Source organism: Vicugna pacos, chromosome 1 (assembly GCF_048564905.1).
Source record: "Vicugna pacos chromosome 1, VicPac4, whole genome shotgun sequence".
Classification (NCBI taxonomy): Eukaryota; Metazoa; Chordata; class Mammalia; order Artiodactyla; family Camelidae; genus Vicugna; species Vicugna pacos.
The window spans coordinates 61,715,304-61,731,164 of record NC_132987.1 but is presented as its reverse complement, the minus strand read 5'-3'; the positions used below and the strand labels follow the sequence as shown (position 1 = coordinate 61,731,164).

Genomic DNA, 15,861 nt, shown 5'->3' with positions numbered 1-15,861 from the left:
CCTTTTCCCTCCTTCCAAGGTCCTGGCTGCTGATCTTCAAACTGAAGAAACTAAACTCTCAGATCTGGGGTTGAATGTGGAAGCAGAGACAGAGTGGGACCCAGATAACTCCCAACACAGCGTGTACCAAGATTATGTCTCCTTGCCCTCCCCTTCCTCTGTCCCCGCTGTAAAAACAGTTCCTCTGCCCAGATGCAAGGTCTCAGGCCAGGGTCCTTGGCGCCTAGCACATTTCATCTCATTTCAACACCAGGAGGGTGCTGTTGCAGATTACCAAGCTAGGTTTGGGAGGAAACAGCCCTTAGTCCCAGCCTTCAAGAAGGAAATTAGACATATACATAAGCTAAATGAGTCATTAGAAGCCCTGTAAGTCTTCTTGAAGAGAGATATGTAAGTGTAGTGGGAGTTCTGATGAGGCTTCAGGACAGGCTCTGTAGAAGGGTAGCATCCTGAAAGACTCTCAGTTAGAATGAAGCTCCTTCCAAAGATCCCCCTGCCCAGAGAACCAGTGTTTGTTCCTGTCCCTGTATTAGTTCCTAATTGCCTCCTAGTTCACACCCTTCCTGAATCCCAGCTCAAGCTAATCATTCATCTTCCTAGGCCCCAGCCCTCCTCTTCTAGATCTGGCCCTGCCCCATCTCTGAATGCTGCTGCTCTTCTCTGCCTTCAGTGTAAGTGTTGAGTGCCAGATTGTGCAGGTTAAATCCTGCCCTTAGCCAGTTACCTAGAAGCCCTCCAGGAGCCTACAAGTGCTGTGCTGAGTTCTGCTGGGGGATAGAGAAACACAACACCAAACTGTCCCAAACAACCGCAGGTCTTTCATTTGTTTGATGTGATTGAATTTTCTTTTTTAAAAAAATTTTGTATTTTGGGGTTTTTGGTTAGAAATTGTGCACTTAATCTGCAGAATTTTAGAAGTGCCAAGTAGCTTTTTCTATAATTGACAGTGAAGGAAAGAAAAAGCCTAATGTATTATTCTAGACAAAGCTGTAATGATCAGACTCTAGTGTGCTGAAGAGCCCTTGATCCTACTGTGACTTTAGCACTGAATTCTGCCCATGGATGAGAACTGGAGGCCCAACCTTCTCTCTCTAGTGAATGAGCAAGGAAAACTAGTGCTTGGACCTTGCAGTGAAAGAGGAATGTATCACGCACCCACATCCCCACTCCTTTTCTGTCTCTTGACTCTAATGTATTTAATTAAAGTGATTGTTTCTTTAAGCCACAGAGTTGTGTTGTTTTGTGTGTGTGTCTGTGTGTTGCAGGGGGAGGAGTAGTTTGGAAATTTAACCAAAGTTCTTTTGAGATAATTGGGATCTTTGAAGAGGGAATTGTATGAGGAGATAAAAAATACCTGTGTCCCCACCAGTGCCTGTCCTCCCTGAGCTACAGCACTGTGTGAAACCCCTTCCTTCTTTCCTTAATGCAGTTCACGCTGATTGAGCCCTGACATCCCAGGCACTGTGCTTTGTGCTGGGAATGCAATAACCCCGTGCAGGGGCCCTGTCTTGAGTAATATGACTTGGCAGTTAATGACTGATCACTGTGTACCAGATACTATGCCAAGTGCCTTGTGTGCATTATTTCTCTTCAACTCTGCAGCAACCCTAAAAGTGACTGAGATTATGCCCATTTTGCATCTGAGGAGGTTGTGGCCAGAAAGGTCAAATAATTGTCCATAGCTAGGAAAGGGCAGAGACAGTTCCCACACGTCTGTCCCACTCCAAAGACTTTCTTTCAGCACACCACCAACTGTTCTAAGTTTATTGCTTTGAAAAAAAGGATAAAAATCCCAGTTTATAAGGCTATTTGAAGTTCAGAGTTTTTTTTTTTAATAACCAGTTGGGCATTGTTTCTGTGAGTAATCTGAACAGAAGCTGGAATTGCTTTGCTGCGCTGAAATTCCTTTCAGTGAGTACAATATAGATGCCAAGATCTGATGCCCTTAACTAGGAAAAGTCATCAGAGGCCCTAAATGATCATATAAACTGAAAGACAAAAATATGGGGCAAAATTTTCAACCCTTATACCTAATTTAATTTTCTGAACTTCAAATTCTATTTTTTCAAAGAACATTTGATATGTTACAATAAACTGCTGTAAAAACCATGATACAGAGCCATATGTTTATTTTGATTAATATCTTTTCAATTTTTCCCAATGAATGTGTATTATTTATATTTTCTGCTTATTGCTACCAGGGACAAGAGCCTACTATTTCAAAAGCTGCTTGCCTTTCATTTTTGGGTTGCCAACACCTCTTTCCCAAAGGCGTATTTGTTCCTCCCCAAACCCCTCCCCTCACACCAGGCTCTTCCCAAGACTTGAAGGTCTTCCTTCTGCTGACAGTTCTCATGCTCGAAGTCCTTCATGTTAGCTGGCTGTAGCAATGTTCCCTCAGCGCTACTGGCACTCAGGATCCTCTCCAGGCAAGTTACAAGCCAGGTACACCTGGAATCCTCTTAATTCTCAGTTAACAGAATGTAACAGACACCCCTGCAAACCTCTTCCAGGCTTTCTGTGTGTGATCTCAATGTTTGCATTTAGCTAGGAAGGGAATTTCTCACACTTATACAATAAGCATAGCCAACTGATACAATATTCAGAGTTCTGGATGTTTGTGTGTTTGTCATTGAAGAGGCAAAGTTCAGCTTCGTAACTGTTTTAATCTTAAAATGTCTGGGAGTTTGGCCCTCTGACAAGCACAGGGTCAAGGTAGATGCCCTTGCTTAGGGATACATAAGAAAAAATAATGCCCAAGGGCATCTCTGGCTGACTCCATCATGAGCTTGCCCTGCCAAGTGTGTGTGGGCATAAATGAGCTTAGGAACCAGCCTGAACAGAATGAGAACTATCCGGGGTTCCCTGAGTATAACCCAGAATCAGGACCTGAGAAAGACTATAAGATGGCTTTGCACAGGATCAGCTGCAAGAAGGTGGGGCCAAAACACACCCCTTAAACATCACAATGGAGGTGAGGCAGAGGGTGCCTGAACACAGGAGATCCCTTAAGGGCGTCTCTTAGTATTACCATACCTGTGATTAAAGTCAACGGAAAATTACAGCAGCTGAATTCAGGCAGCATTACTAATGGTCTAGACCTTTATCTAGACCTAGAAGTTTTATGAAACTGTTCACCCCATCAGGTAAAGAACTATAATCTGCTGAGGGTAAAGGGAATATAGAATGGGCAGTGGAAAGTGGTAATTATAAATACCAGCTGCAAGCTTGGGGCCAGTTACAGAATCGGGACTGTAATTGTCATGAGCATTTCTTCCCTATTTTGTTATGAATATGTGTGTGATAGCTTTCTTTTCTCTCTTATCCCCTTGTAATGTAACGTAAGCTATTTTGACTCTACATCATAGTGTTTTACATCACAACTTTACATCATAGTATTTAAGTTATGAAATATGAAGACGAGTGAACATCACCCAAGGACGCTGTATCCTCATTTGAGGAAAGGGTTAGTGCATTTTAGTTGTATACAGGGTAGTTGTATCATGTAGGTTGAATATTGACCTCATTGTTATCTTTATTCAGAGAATGTCTTGTCTAGGGAGATGTATATGAATGCTAAGTTGACACGAAGTGAACTATGATGGTTAATTTTATATGTCAACTTGGCTAGGCTACAGTGCCCAGATATTTGGTCAAACATTATCCTGAATGGCTCTGTGAAGTTGTTTCCGAATGAGATTAACATTTAAATTGGTGGACTTTGAGTAAAGCAAATTACCCTCCATAATGTAGGTAGGCCTCATCCAACCAAAAGAAGGCCTTAGTAGAAAAAGACCTATCTCGCCAAAAGAAGAGGGAATTCTGCTGGCAGACAACCTTTGTTTTGAACTGCAACTCTTCCCTGGGTCTTTACTCTGCCAGCCTAACCTGTAGATTTTGGACTTGCCAAGACTCTACAATTTCGTGGGCCAGTTCCTTAAAATCAACACATCTCTCTCTCTCTCTCTCCATCCATACACAGCCTGTTGGTTTGTTTCCCAGGAAAACCGTGACTGATACACCCACTCAGAACAGTCTACTTCCCTGATTGGACCCTGATACAGCATTGAAACAGACCCTCTACTCTGGAATTAGTCCCTCTCTCTGTCTGGAAAGGCAGAAATCAACAGGAGCAGGAGAGCCTTACTCAGAGGCGGGGAGCACTGGCCAGAGTTAGGAGGGTTTGTCCCAGGCCAAGGGGGCACACGATAAAGCTTGCTTTTCACCCTCTCCATCCCCTGAGGTCTCTGCGGTCACTGCCCTCCGGGGACTCGGAGCCCACAGAGGTGGACAGACACTTGCAGCTTACTCCACTCCAGGGAAGCTCGGGTCAGATGATGTTACAGGCAAAACCATGAGGCTCTGCGAGGATGGAAGAGGGAGTGATTCCTTCAGATTAGGGCACAGGAACAGGCTTCACAGAGGAGGTGACTGCCTTGGATTTCAGATTGTAAGATAGGACATTTTTCCTCCAAATTTTTATTTTGAAAAAGTTTAAACATACAAAAAGATGAAGGAAGAGTACAATGAACACCCATATAGCCATAATCTAGATTCACCAATTGTTAACAGTGTGTCACATTTCCTTCCTCTCTGTGTATGCAGACACACACGCACATGTACACTTTGCTGACGTCATAACACAGCACTCAAATATTTCCGTATGTAACTCAAAAGAACAAGGCAATTCTCGTACAAAATCATAATACTATGGTCACGTTCAAGAAATTTAACACAGATACCAATCATATGATTTAATTAATTTTAATCAAATTCCTTCACTTACTTCTATAATGTCCTTTATTGCTTTATAGTTTTTGCCCTTAGTCAAGATTTCAATCAAGGATCATGACTTACATTTAGTTACCATGTCACTAATTGAGATCAGTACCCTGCCTTTCTATTATGGGGGAGAGGGTCTTTCATTACATTGACAGTTTGATGAGTCCAGGCTAGCTCTTTTGCAAAATATCCCGAAATCTGGATTTGTTTGATCATTTCTTCATGATTACATCCATCCTTCCTTGGTAGGCACAATATATAGGTGATTCTACCTACTACATAGGTAACATTTGATCAGACTGAGATGGGGACGGGTACACCAGGCATAGGGAACAGCAAAAATTATGTCCCTTAGGTGTGAAGACGCTCAGCGTGTCTGGAAATGGCTGTGATCCCAGGGAGCTGCACTGGGGCGTGCGGCATGTGGACAGAGGGCAGTACAAGGGTAAGTGGTGGGAGGATGGCCAGGGAAATTTGGTCCACATTCACTGGCCTTTGTCCAGAGGGCACTGGGGAATCACAGCCTCTGGAGGCATATTAGCTTTTCATAAAAGAGCCTCAAAGACCAAAAAGCCTTCAAGACCCAAATAAGTGAGTCTCATATGGTGGAATCTTGGGCCCAGAGAGATTTTGAACAATGGGGCCCTCCCAAGCAACCCCCAGCACGTGACATATTATTAATTGGAAAAAGAAAAAATCTCCTATGAAAAGGAGCATAGTTACTTTTCACGTCATTTTTCTTTCTTTCATTATTGTGTGCAGTTCTGTCATTAGCCATTTTCCTTAGAGGTGTTTCCTTTAGCCCCTCACATCCTTCCCCCACCTTTCTCTCTCCTTCCCAGTCACCCAAGCCTAAAACCTGAGATTCTCCCAGATGTCCTCCCCTTCACCTCTCACATCCAGCCTACCTGGCCCAGCCCTCTGTGCTGCTGCCACAGTGGAGGGTGGGGGAAGGCAGGAGACGGAGAACCTGACCAAACTGATTCGGAGTGAGTAAATATGTAAAATTAAGCAGGATCATTTTGAAAAATGCCTCATAAGATCAAAACATACTATAAAGCCAAGCTAGTTAGAAAAGTATGGTTCACGTGCATGAATAGAAAATGCAGATTAATGGAACAAATGAGCAGTCCAGAAACAGAACCACAAATTAGTGGAAATTTAATATACAATAAGAGTGGCATTGCCAATCAAAAAAAGATAAATTATTTAATGATAAAGGGACAATCATCTATGTATATACAATACATAAAAATTAAAGATCTAAAAGTGAAAACTGAAACTATAAAAATACTAGAGGAAAATATGAGCCTATTTTTATAGTTTTATGGTTGGGAGAGGATTTGCTAACCCCAACATATTGCCAGGAGACATAAAGGAAAAGACTAAAAGATTAGACTACATAAAAATTTAAACTTTTGTGCAAGGAGAGCCACCATTCAAATCATTGGCTGAGAGAAAACATTTGCAACATATATAACAAATAAGGGCTACAATTCCACAACATATAAAGTGCTCCTACATGTCAATAAGAAAAAGGTAAATAATCTAATTTTAAAAATACACAAAGGATAAATAAATCACAAAAAATATTATCAACATAACTTGTCACTGATGATGTTAACCAGATCACTTGGTTAAGTGTGTCTGCCAGGTTTCTACACTGAAAAGTTCCTATTTTTCCCTTTCCATATTATTCTTTGGATGCAAATCACTGAGTCCAGCCTACACTCAAGGGGGAGGGAATTAAGATCCAAACCGCTGTATTACTTCTTTAATTGAAAAGACTCCTGGTGGGGATGGTATAGCTCAGTGGTAGAGTGCATGCCGAGCATGCAAGAGGTCCTGGGTTCAATTCCCAGTACCTCTGTTAAATAAATAAACCAAATTACCTCCCCTCACTAAGAAAAACTGAAAGAAAGAAAAGACTTCTGAGAGCAGGGGTGCTGCCCTACACGGTTTTTTTTTTCACTCCAAGATTTATTTATGTATACTACAAATATATATTGAGCCCCTACAGTGGGAAGTACTAGCCCCTCATCTAGACACTGGAGAAACAGCAAAGGTCCTTCCTGTATGGAACATGCATTCTAGACCAATACTGAATGCACGGTAGGTTAAAAAACAAATAAACAACAAACAAAAGCCTACAGGATCCAAGGAGCTAAGATATGGAACCAAAAGTGGAGTTGGGGAGTGAGCAAGACACAGTCCCCAAATCAGGAGAGTGAAAGCAGAAGCAGAGAGTAGGCAATCCTAGAGACACAGTCAACATCCATGGCACAAATTACTAGTCCTGTCACATACTCGAGCAGGTGGGCTGGACTTACATGAAGGGCTTGAACCAACTGTATGGATATGAGGGGATATTATAAACAATTATGGACACATAGTGGGCACTTCATAGATATTTGTTAAATAAATAGATGAAGGAACAACTACATTAAATAGGCACATTCTCCTTTGCTCATTTCAGCACTAAGAAATCCACCAAGACCTTCCAAGGTAATCAGAGAAGGGAGAATTTCAACCCTGGGGAGTGTGACTGCCCCTCACAGCCCCAACTCCTGCCTCCAGCGTGGCACTCCCGAGGCTGCTTCTCTTTACCTTTACTCCGAGGACTGGGCACAGACCTTTCCCCGAATTCCAGCAGGGCCAGGAAGATAAAGTTGTTCTGAAATCAGGCTGAAATATTTGCCCAGTCTTAGCCAGAACTCAGAGCAAACAGAAGAGCACATGAGGTGGCAGGTAGCCTGATTCCTAAGGCAACAGCAATGGAGTCACTCAAGGGACACCGTGATCACAGCTAAGGTGAAGGAGTCCCTGGGCACAGCCCCTCACATCTGTGCCCGTCTTTACTCCATCTTCTGACATCTCTCTAGTGTTTCTGCTCCCCGAGGTTCAATGGGACAAAAAGCAAGCATTCACCACTTCTGCCTCGTCCTGAGGGCAGAGAGCCAAAGAAGACCCTGAAAAATGGTGGAGTCCACTCCTCCTGTTCTGTTCTTTATTATTCTCACAGTGCTCTGAGGGAGAGGGTTGTCAAGGGCAACCTGTGTCAAAACGACAAAGCTGTGACAAACTCCTACTCTAGAGTCTAATAAGAAATTAGCAATGTAGCTTGTCTGAATACTTCTCAGAGTCAAAAACCAGCATCTGCCACTATCTTGCCATGTGACCTTACAACCGCTCTTCCCTGGACCTCCATCTCTGTGCACACAGAACAGCAAGGCAGGCCTGGGTAATACTGAAGTTTGCTTAGCGTGCTCAAGGTCCATTAGTTTTATCCAGCGTGATGCCCTCCTGACTCTTCCATGAACTTCACTGCCCTTTCAAGTTCCCAAGACCTGCGATTCAGGGCACACAAACAGGAGACAGGGTGGAGAGCCAGAAAAGAGCCCAGCACCCTTTCCAACAGTCATACCAGCACATTGAGAAGCCGCAATGAACCAAACTGGTTAGAGGTGGAGCTCCGTACTTAACTGACAAAGAATTAAGCTGCACGTTGAGTTGATGGTTTAATTAAATATTGTCGTTCAACAGTGTATCACGGAACATTTTAGGTAAATAATACTCCCTCAAATATTAATAAGCCTCTGCCAGCAATGAGTGACTCACCACTACAATCGTAATTGCCTTGCTTCTCTTCTAGGAGAAATTAATCTGAGTGTGACAACTTAGTTTGGGCCAGAAACAGTAGAAATTCAACTTAATGGGTTTAAATTAAAATAAAGCTTTAGAAGATGCCTCTAAAATCAAGGGCTAAACAAATTTGGATGCCACACAGTTGTAGATATGTATTCCCTTAATAAAATTACCATATAAAATGCATCATTTTCATTTATTTCTCAAATGCTTGATAGTATTTAAAGCACTAGCAACCTCAATCCTTAGAGAGTGTTTAGAACCTTGCCTCCCTGACCACTGCTCTCTCTCTCAAGTCCTTGGGATACTCCAAGTGAAGTTTTATAGGTCTTTGATTGCCTTAGAAAGGTAGTGACCTTCTCAGAGATCCAGGTCAGCTGATGATGGGTCCTTGGCGGTAGGAATAGCTGGCAGGGAACTTAGGCTTTGGCATTTCCTTCTGCAAGATGCGCCTGTGCTTCCTGACACCACCAAGCCTCTGGCCCCTGTGCCCCTCAGCCCGTACCACTCACTGTTGAGCCTTGAACACTCTTGCACGGTTCATGGCATTTGTCCAGAGTCATGCACCTTGACTCATGACCAAGTCCACTCTGACCTGTCTTGGACATTCCCACTGTGTCTTATTTTCCGGTCTTCAGGCTAATCTTACCTACTCTTTACATCTAAAACTGATAACCTTTCTCTTATATTTGCTTCTATTCGACCCCACTCCTCTTAGGTGTTCAGTGATCCCCTGGGGCTGGCAAGCATCCTGGGGCATTACTGGGGAAGAGGGACTTCTTTTTTTTTAACATTTTTTATTGATTTATAATTATTTTACAATGTTGTGTCAAATTCCAGTGTTCAGCACAATTTTTCAGTCATTCATGGACATATACACACTCATTGTCACATTAAGAGGGACTTCTTATCATGGGAGAAGTCTCTGAAGCAGAGGGACTCAGAAGTGAAGCATCCTTCCATGGGGAGATGCCTTAGAGACAATAGAGCAGAAATGGGCCCCTCAAATCTACTCCTACTACTAGATTTGCATATCCAGATCATTCTATCAAGCCTTGCATATCCAGATCAAACACCAACAGTGTGGCGTTCTCAGGGGGACTGAGGTATCGAGCCCTTTCCTCCTACCTCTGTCCTCTTCTCAGGGTCCCGCTGCCTTTCTTTTTGAGTCTACAAACACACATTAGCTTATTCCACCCCCTCACTCCAGAAGTAGAGCTTCATTCATTTGACAGTTTTGTTTTTGAGCATTTACTGCTTGCTCCAGGCATCGGAGATGTACCTGGGAACAAAGCACATAAACATCTCTGCTCTCATGGAGCTTAAATCCTAGTGAGGGACACAGAAAATAACATGATAAACAAGTCTAAATATTTCCAAGGGTGATCAGTGCTAAGGATAAAGTAGGAAAGAGGAGAGGAAGATACCCGAGACAAAGGGATGGAGGTACAATTTAAAATGGCTTCATTCTGAAGGTGACATGGAAACAAAGACTTGAAGGAGGTGAAGTAGCAGTTCATGCAGATATCTGGGAACAGGAATAGATTCAAGATTTGTGGACCTGATGTTTACCCAATTTTGAGACCTCTATTAAGAAAAAAGAATATAAAATGATCAATATAAAATTAGATTCAGGGCTGTAGAGAAGCCTGGGCAAGCGGAGGGCAGGAAGCTTCTGTTCTATTAGCTCAAGAGTGACTCTGCCTTGCTCCAGGGAATAGCATTAGCGCTGAGAGAACCAGCAAAGGGCCAAGGGAGGCACGAGCTTGCTCAGTGAGTCAGGGCTCACGAGGCCGCCAGGATCTCTGGAGCAGAGCGAATGAGGGGAAGAGAAGGAGGCAGGGTTGCACTCTGAGGGAGCTGGGGCCAAATTATAGGGGATGTTGGACTTTGACTTCATTGGTTTGGATGGGAGCCACTGGAAGGTTCTGAGAAGAGGAGTAACATGATCTGACCTGGCTTTTGAAAGAATGCCTCTGACTGCTGTTTGGAACTAGACTGAAGTAGGTCAAGGATGGAAGCAGGGAGACCAGTTAGGAGCCAGCTCCAATAATGTCGGAGAGAGATGACGGTGGCTGGGACCAAGCTGGTAGCAGCAAAGGTGTGAGAAGTGGCCTGATTTTGAATATAGTTTAAAAATAAAGTCTGCAGGATTGGCTACCAACTCAGATGTAAGGGTCAGGTAGAGAGATGTCAGAGATGATTCTGACAATTTTGTCCTGAGTAACTGGAAGGACGAAGTTCCATTAACTGAGATAAGGGGGAAATTTGAGGGCAGATTTTAAGTGGAAGACTAGAGTTCAGTTGTGAGCATGTTAACACTGAGATGCTCAAACATCTAAAGGGAGAAATGGAGTGTGGAGTGCAGTCTGGAAGAGATCTGGGCTGGAAACAATAAATCCCTGAAGCTGGATTAGATCACTAATGGAATGAGTGTGGATAGAGAAAAGAAGTGGCCCTAGATTTGAACCCCGAGACCCTCTGATATTTAAAAGTGAGGGAGGAGAGAAGGGACCTGCGGAGAAGACAAAGAAGGAACAGGCAGGAGGCAGGAGAAGAGTCAGGGAAGAGCGATCTCCTGTAGCCAGGTGAGCCAAGTGTGTCAAAGAGGCAGAAGAGATCCGGTGCTTCAAAGGTTGCTAATGGGTCAAAATATGAGGCCCAGCAATTGACCACTGCATGTAACAACAAGTGGAGATCCTTGGTGATTCTGGCAAGAGTAGAAAGCATATCGATGAGGAGCCAGATCTCACAGAGTGAAAATCAAGGAACAATTAAACCTTCAGCCTGATATGTCTGACTGTGCTGCCTTGAGTCCCAGTAAGCAGTTCACACCATCTGGTCTGGGACCTTCCACCTTCACTCAGGGTTTTTGAGCTGTTCCTGCCTCCAGGTTCTTTCCAGTTCTGCAAATGGAACTCAGGCAGCTGGGCCAACATTTCACTTACTGGAAGCCACTCATCTCCCGGAGAGCTGGGATTCTGTAATTCCCTATGTGAGAAAAAGAGACAGAAAAAAACAAGATAATAAGGAAAAAGATTTTATACATATACCCGTGTAGTTGCTTTTCATTCCCATGTGCGGATCCACATTGCCACCTGATATCATTTTCTTTCTGCATAAAGGACCTCTTTTAACCTTGCCTGTACCGCAGGTCTGCTTGTGGTGAATTCCTTCAGCTTTCGTGTGTCTGAAAACAAAGCCTTTACTTCATCTCTGTTTAAGAAGGATGCTGTGCTGGTTATGGAATTCTAGTTAACTGGTTTGATTTGTGTGTGTGTGTGCCGTGCTTTAAAGATGCTGCTCCCTTGCTGTCTTGCTTGCATTTTTTTCAAGTGGAAAATCTGCTTTCATCCTTGTTTTTGTTCCTCTAGACATTCTCCCTTTGGCCACTTTTAAGATTTTCTCTTTATCATTGATTTTGAGCAATTTGATTATGATGCTCCTTGGTGTGGTTTTCTTCATGTTTCTTATGCTTTGGGGGTTACTGAGCTTCTTGGGTCTGTGAGTTTATAAGTTTTTATCAAATTTGGAAAAAGGTTGCCATTATTTCTTCAAATATTTCTTTTTGTTCTTCCTTTCTTCTCTCTCTGAAGCTGACCTTTGACTGGCTCAAGAGGCAGTATATGTGTCCAAAATGTGCAGGGGTGGGGAAGCATAGGTAGCTTTTTGTTTTGTTTTGTTTAATTATCTTAGGCCCAGGGCCAACCCAGAGCATTCCTATTGGGCTGCAGTAGCGGAAGGAGGCCCAATGGGGGCGCCCTCCCGGGGCACTATTGCTCTGGCTGCCGACGTCACGAGGAGCACCGTGGTCCCAGCGCCCACACGCCGCCCCAGGTCAGTAGCGAGTCTGTGGTGGGCTGAGTGTAGGAGCCTTTCTTCCTCATCCCTCGCTCTGGGCGGTAGTGGCTGTGATAATGTCTGTCCAGAAGAAAATGCAGGTGGACCGGCTTCGTCATCACCTGCTCCCCACAGACAGCAGTAACCCTGCCGAGGAGCTGCACGAGGCTGAGCAGGAGCTACTCTCTGACGTGGGAGACCCCAAGGCGGTACCCGGCTGGCAGAGTGGCTACCAGCACAAGCGAACCCCTACGCTGGTGTCAAGACACAACCTTCCGGCCGGGGGTCCTAAAGGCCCTGCGAGCTGCTGCTTCCCCTCCTGCTTGCACTCGTCCAGCTCGCCCTGCTGGAGGCTGGGTTTCCACTCCTCCTCCCACCCGTTCCCAGCGGCATCCGTTCCCTAAGCCCCACGTGGCAGCCAGCCCCCACCATCACCTCACTCCCGGCTAAGCCTTCAGTCTTTTGGGCTCTAAGCCCACCACCTGCTCCCAGGTGCTAACAGGAAGTTTTCCTTCTGAGGTGGAAGGGTGGCTAAGAGACAGCGCTCTACCCTTTCCACGGGCATCGCTTTCTCCAGCCCTCCCTGCCTTAGCTTCAGAGTTGTTTCCATGGTGACAGGGCCTGATCTATAGTATATATATTTTGTAAATAAAATGTTTTGTGGGGGAAAAAAGATCTTTGAGTAAGACAGGTTTTAGAAAAAGGTATAAATAGCATGTACACAATAGCCATTAAAAAAGAATGAAAAGAAAACAGAGAAGAAAATGACAGATATGTTTGAAAGCAGAAAATGTTTAAACACTGGCAAAAAAAAAAAAAAGGAGGAAATTCCCTAAACAAAATCAAAAGATATATGACAAAAAGAGAGGAGAACACATATGCAATACAAGTGACAAAGATCTAATTAGCTTAATATAGAAAAGCACATTTACAAATAAGATAAAGATTAAAAGAAAGATGTAAAAAGTGCACAAAGAAAAATGGCTGAGAAACATGTAAATGTGCTCAACATTACTAATTTTAAAGACATGCTCATCACAGTTACTTATACCATTTGCCCCCCCAACAGATTAGCAGAGATTAAAAACCTGGAAATGACCCACCCTTAACATTTGCAGGGTTAGAGCAACAATACAATACAAATACATACCCACATATCATGTTATTGAATACTCAAAGGTTGTAAATCAAGCAAATTATTAAATAAAATGTGTTTTTTCTCTTACCTTCACAAGTATTTCTCAATCACAATCTGGAAGGCCAGGTTCAAGTTTAAGACTTCTTACACTCCTCAGATTTCTGCACCAGAGACAGCTCCCAGCCCCTAGTCCATAGCTGCCCCTTCTTTTCGCACCCCAGCTCCATCCTCCACTGTGAGGTGCCTTATGCCTATGTGTGTGTGTGTACACCCAGCCCACACATCCAATCTCCTTCTATACCATATATGGTTGCCCCTTGGCCTCCTTAGGGCCTAGGGATGAGTTTATCAGCTCATTCTGGAAGATGCATGTGGGAAGAGGCCTATGCAGACCCCAGAGGTAGGCGTCAGGCTCTTTGGGAAGGAAATTCTAGGGTTCCTGGTACCAGAGCATGGTCAAGGAGGGGAGGGTGCAGGCTCCAGGTGGGCACATCCCCTTGACCCCACAGAGCCCATGCCCTGTGGGAAGGGCACAGCCAGGGAAGAACCAGAATGAAGGTTTCTACAACTTGGGGCTCATGGCAGGGGTCCTTCTGCCTGGGTTCCAGGGAGGTAGGGAAATTGGCAGGTCCATACACTAGTTGTTTCGAATAAATTTGAGGGAGAGAGCAAGTTGGCAATATTCTCCAAAATTCAACTCAGCAATTCCACTTCTAGTAATGAATCATCTAGAGTTATTTGCAGAAGTGCCCAATGGCGTATGCATGATTATGCTCACTATGACACTGTAAAATCAAAAGGCTGCATACAATATAAACATCCACCCAACGGTGAATGGATAACTCAATTATGCTACACTCACACTGAAACAGATTTTGCAGACATTAAATAGGTTAGGCTGGTATGAAAGATCTTCAATATGTATTTTTAAGTGAGAAAAGTAAATTAAGCATCAATGTGTAGTGTTACCAGCTGTGAGTGGGTGTGGGTGTGGGTGTGGGTGTATGCGTGTGTGATGCTTACATTCACTAAAAATTTTCCCAGAAGGAATTACAGGAAACTATTATGAGTGATAATCTCTGATTAGTAAGAGCAGGCGTTGATGGTGGGGAGCAGGTTTTACTTTATACTGTCTGAGTTTGTTGTCAGTGCATTTAGTATTTTCATAATTAAAACAATAAGAAAAATGGTGCTCTGTGCAATTTCTCAGATGCATCCAATAACAATCTAGCCTCATTCAGTGACAGTAACTGAGAGCCCATCACATGCAGGCAGTATGCTGGGCACTGAGGCAACGCAACAAGAATCTCCTCTCGGTCCAGTGGAATTTTGTTCAGCCATTCATTGCCAGTTATTTCTGCTTTTCATTTCCAAAGTGGCAGAGACCCAGAGAAATCCAGGAGAAAATATGTCCCACACTGAAGTGTGTTTCTTTCATAGATTTCCCTTGAAGGCTGCCAGCTGGGCAGTGGTCAGCAGCCCCTGTAACTGCTGGTTCACACACAGGGCCCTGCAGGCTTAGGGACAAGCTAATCTCACCAACGTACGCGGTGGATCAGAGGGTTTTTCTGTAACTTGGAAAACAACTCAAAGTCAACCCTTTCCAGGGGTGAGTAAATATCAACATCCCCCAATTCTGAGACAGGCCCAGAGAGAAGATCTCTACCCAGGCTTGAAGTCTTCCATGGCTAGGTCTTAATTATTGGGCTCAGAGCTCCGGGACCTCAGGGACCAGGTTGGATTAATCTCTGCATCCTTGATGCCTGGCACAGGGCCTGGCACAGAGGTGATGCTGTACACATGTTTGCTGAATTGACATCAGGCCTGTCCCCTCTTCTGCTATGTCACACCTCCTCTGCAAAGAGTTGACTGTTCCTGGGCCCCTGTCTTTGGGTTTGGAAAGTTCAGCTCCTAACGGTGGTCTGTCTTCTTGCAGAAGCTGCACTGTGCATCTGGGAAAACCCACCAAAGAGGAACTCTTGATGACCTGCTCGCTTTAATACTGAGGGCTTATTCTAGGAAATTTAAACAATAAAAATTACTAGTTAAATAAGATTAAAGTTACATTTCTCTCCCCTTCCCTGCTCCAACAGAAGCCCCCATGAAACGTACTCCCTTGTAGATCTCCTGGTCTGACACTACATATCTATTCCAGTTGCTCACTTTCCTCAGCCTTTTATTCCGTCTACTATCAGCCAGGGCGACCCAGGCACTTCCACTTCAGCACTGAGCATCAGCTAGCACTTTCTCCAGGCTTGTAGGAGCCACCCTAGAGTTTGCCTCATCACCTGGGGTCCTTGCCAGGATGTGATCCATCACCCTGAGAAAGTGCCCCCAAGTCAGTTCTTGCTTAGCCAGTCTTATATCCCAGCCCCCTGGATGAAGCAGTTCCCTGAGCAACCAGCTGTGTTTGCTTAAGAAGCTGAGGCCTGTTTGGCAATGAGCTCCTTTGTATT

The 15,861-nt window shown here is 44.1% G+C and overlaps 1 protein-coding gene and 1 long non-coding RNA gene across 3 annotated transcripts in view; one reads left to right on the top strand and one right to left on the bottom strand.

Moving 5' to 3' along the window:
- LOC140696973 (uncharacterized) overlaps positions 1-15,861 on the bottom strand; it is a 277,558-nt gene that overhangs the window by 27,952 nt on the left and 233,745 nt on the right. The window lies entirely within an intron of this gene.
- LOC140697702 (uncharacterized) lies at positions 3,027-15,449 on the top strand. Of its 2 annotated transcripts, none has more exons than XR_012074973.1 (4): positions 3,027-3,146; positions 5,138-5,227; positions 14,912-15,014; positions 15,342-15,449. It is a non-coding gene; the product is annotated as an uncharacterized lncRNA (long non-coding RNA). The 2 variants fall into 2 exon arrangements; XR_012074955.1 differs by having other exon boundaries at positions 14,846-15,014.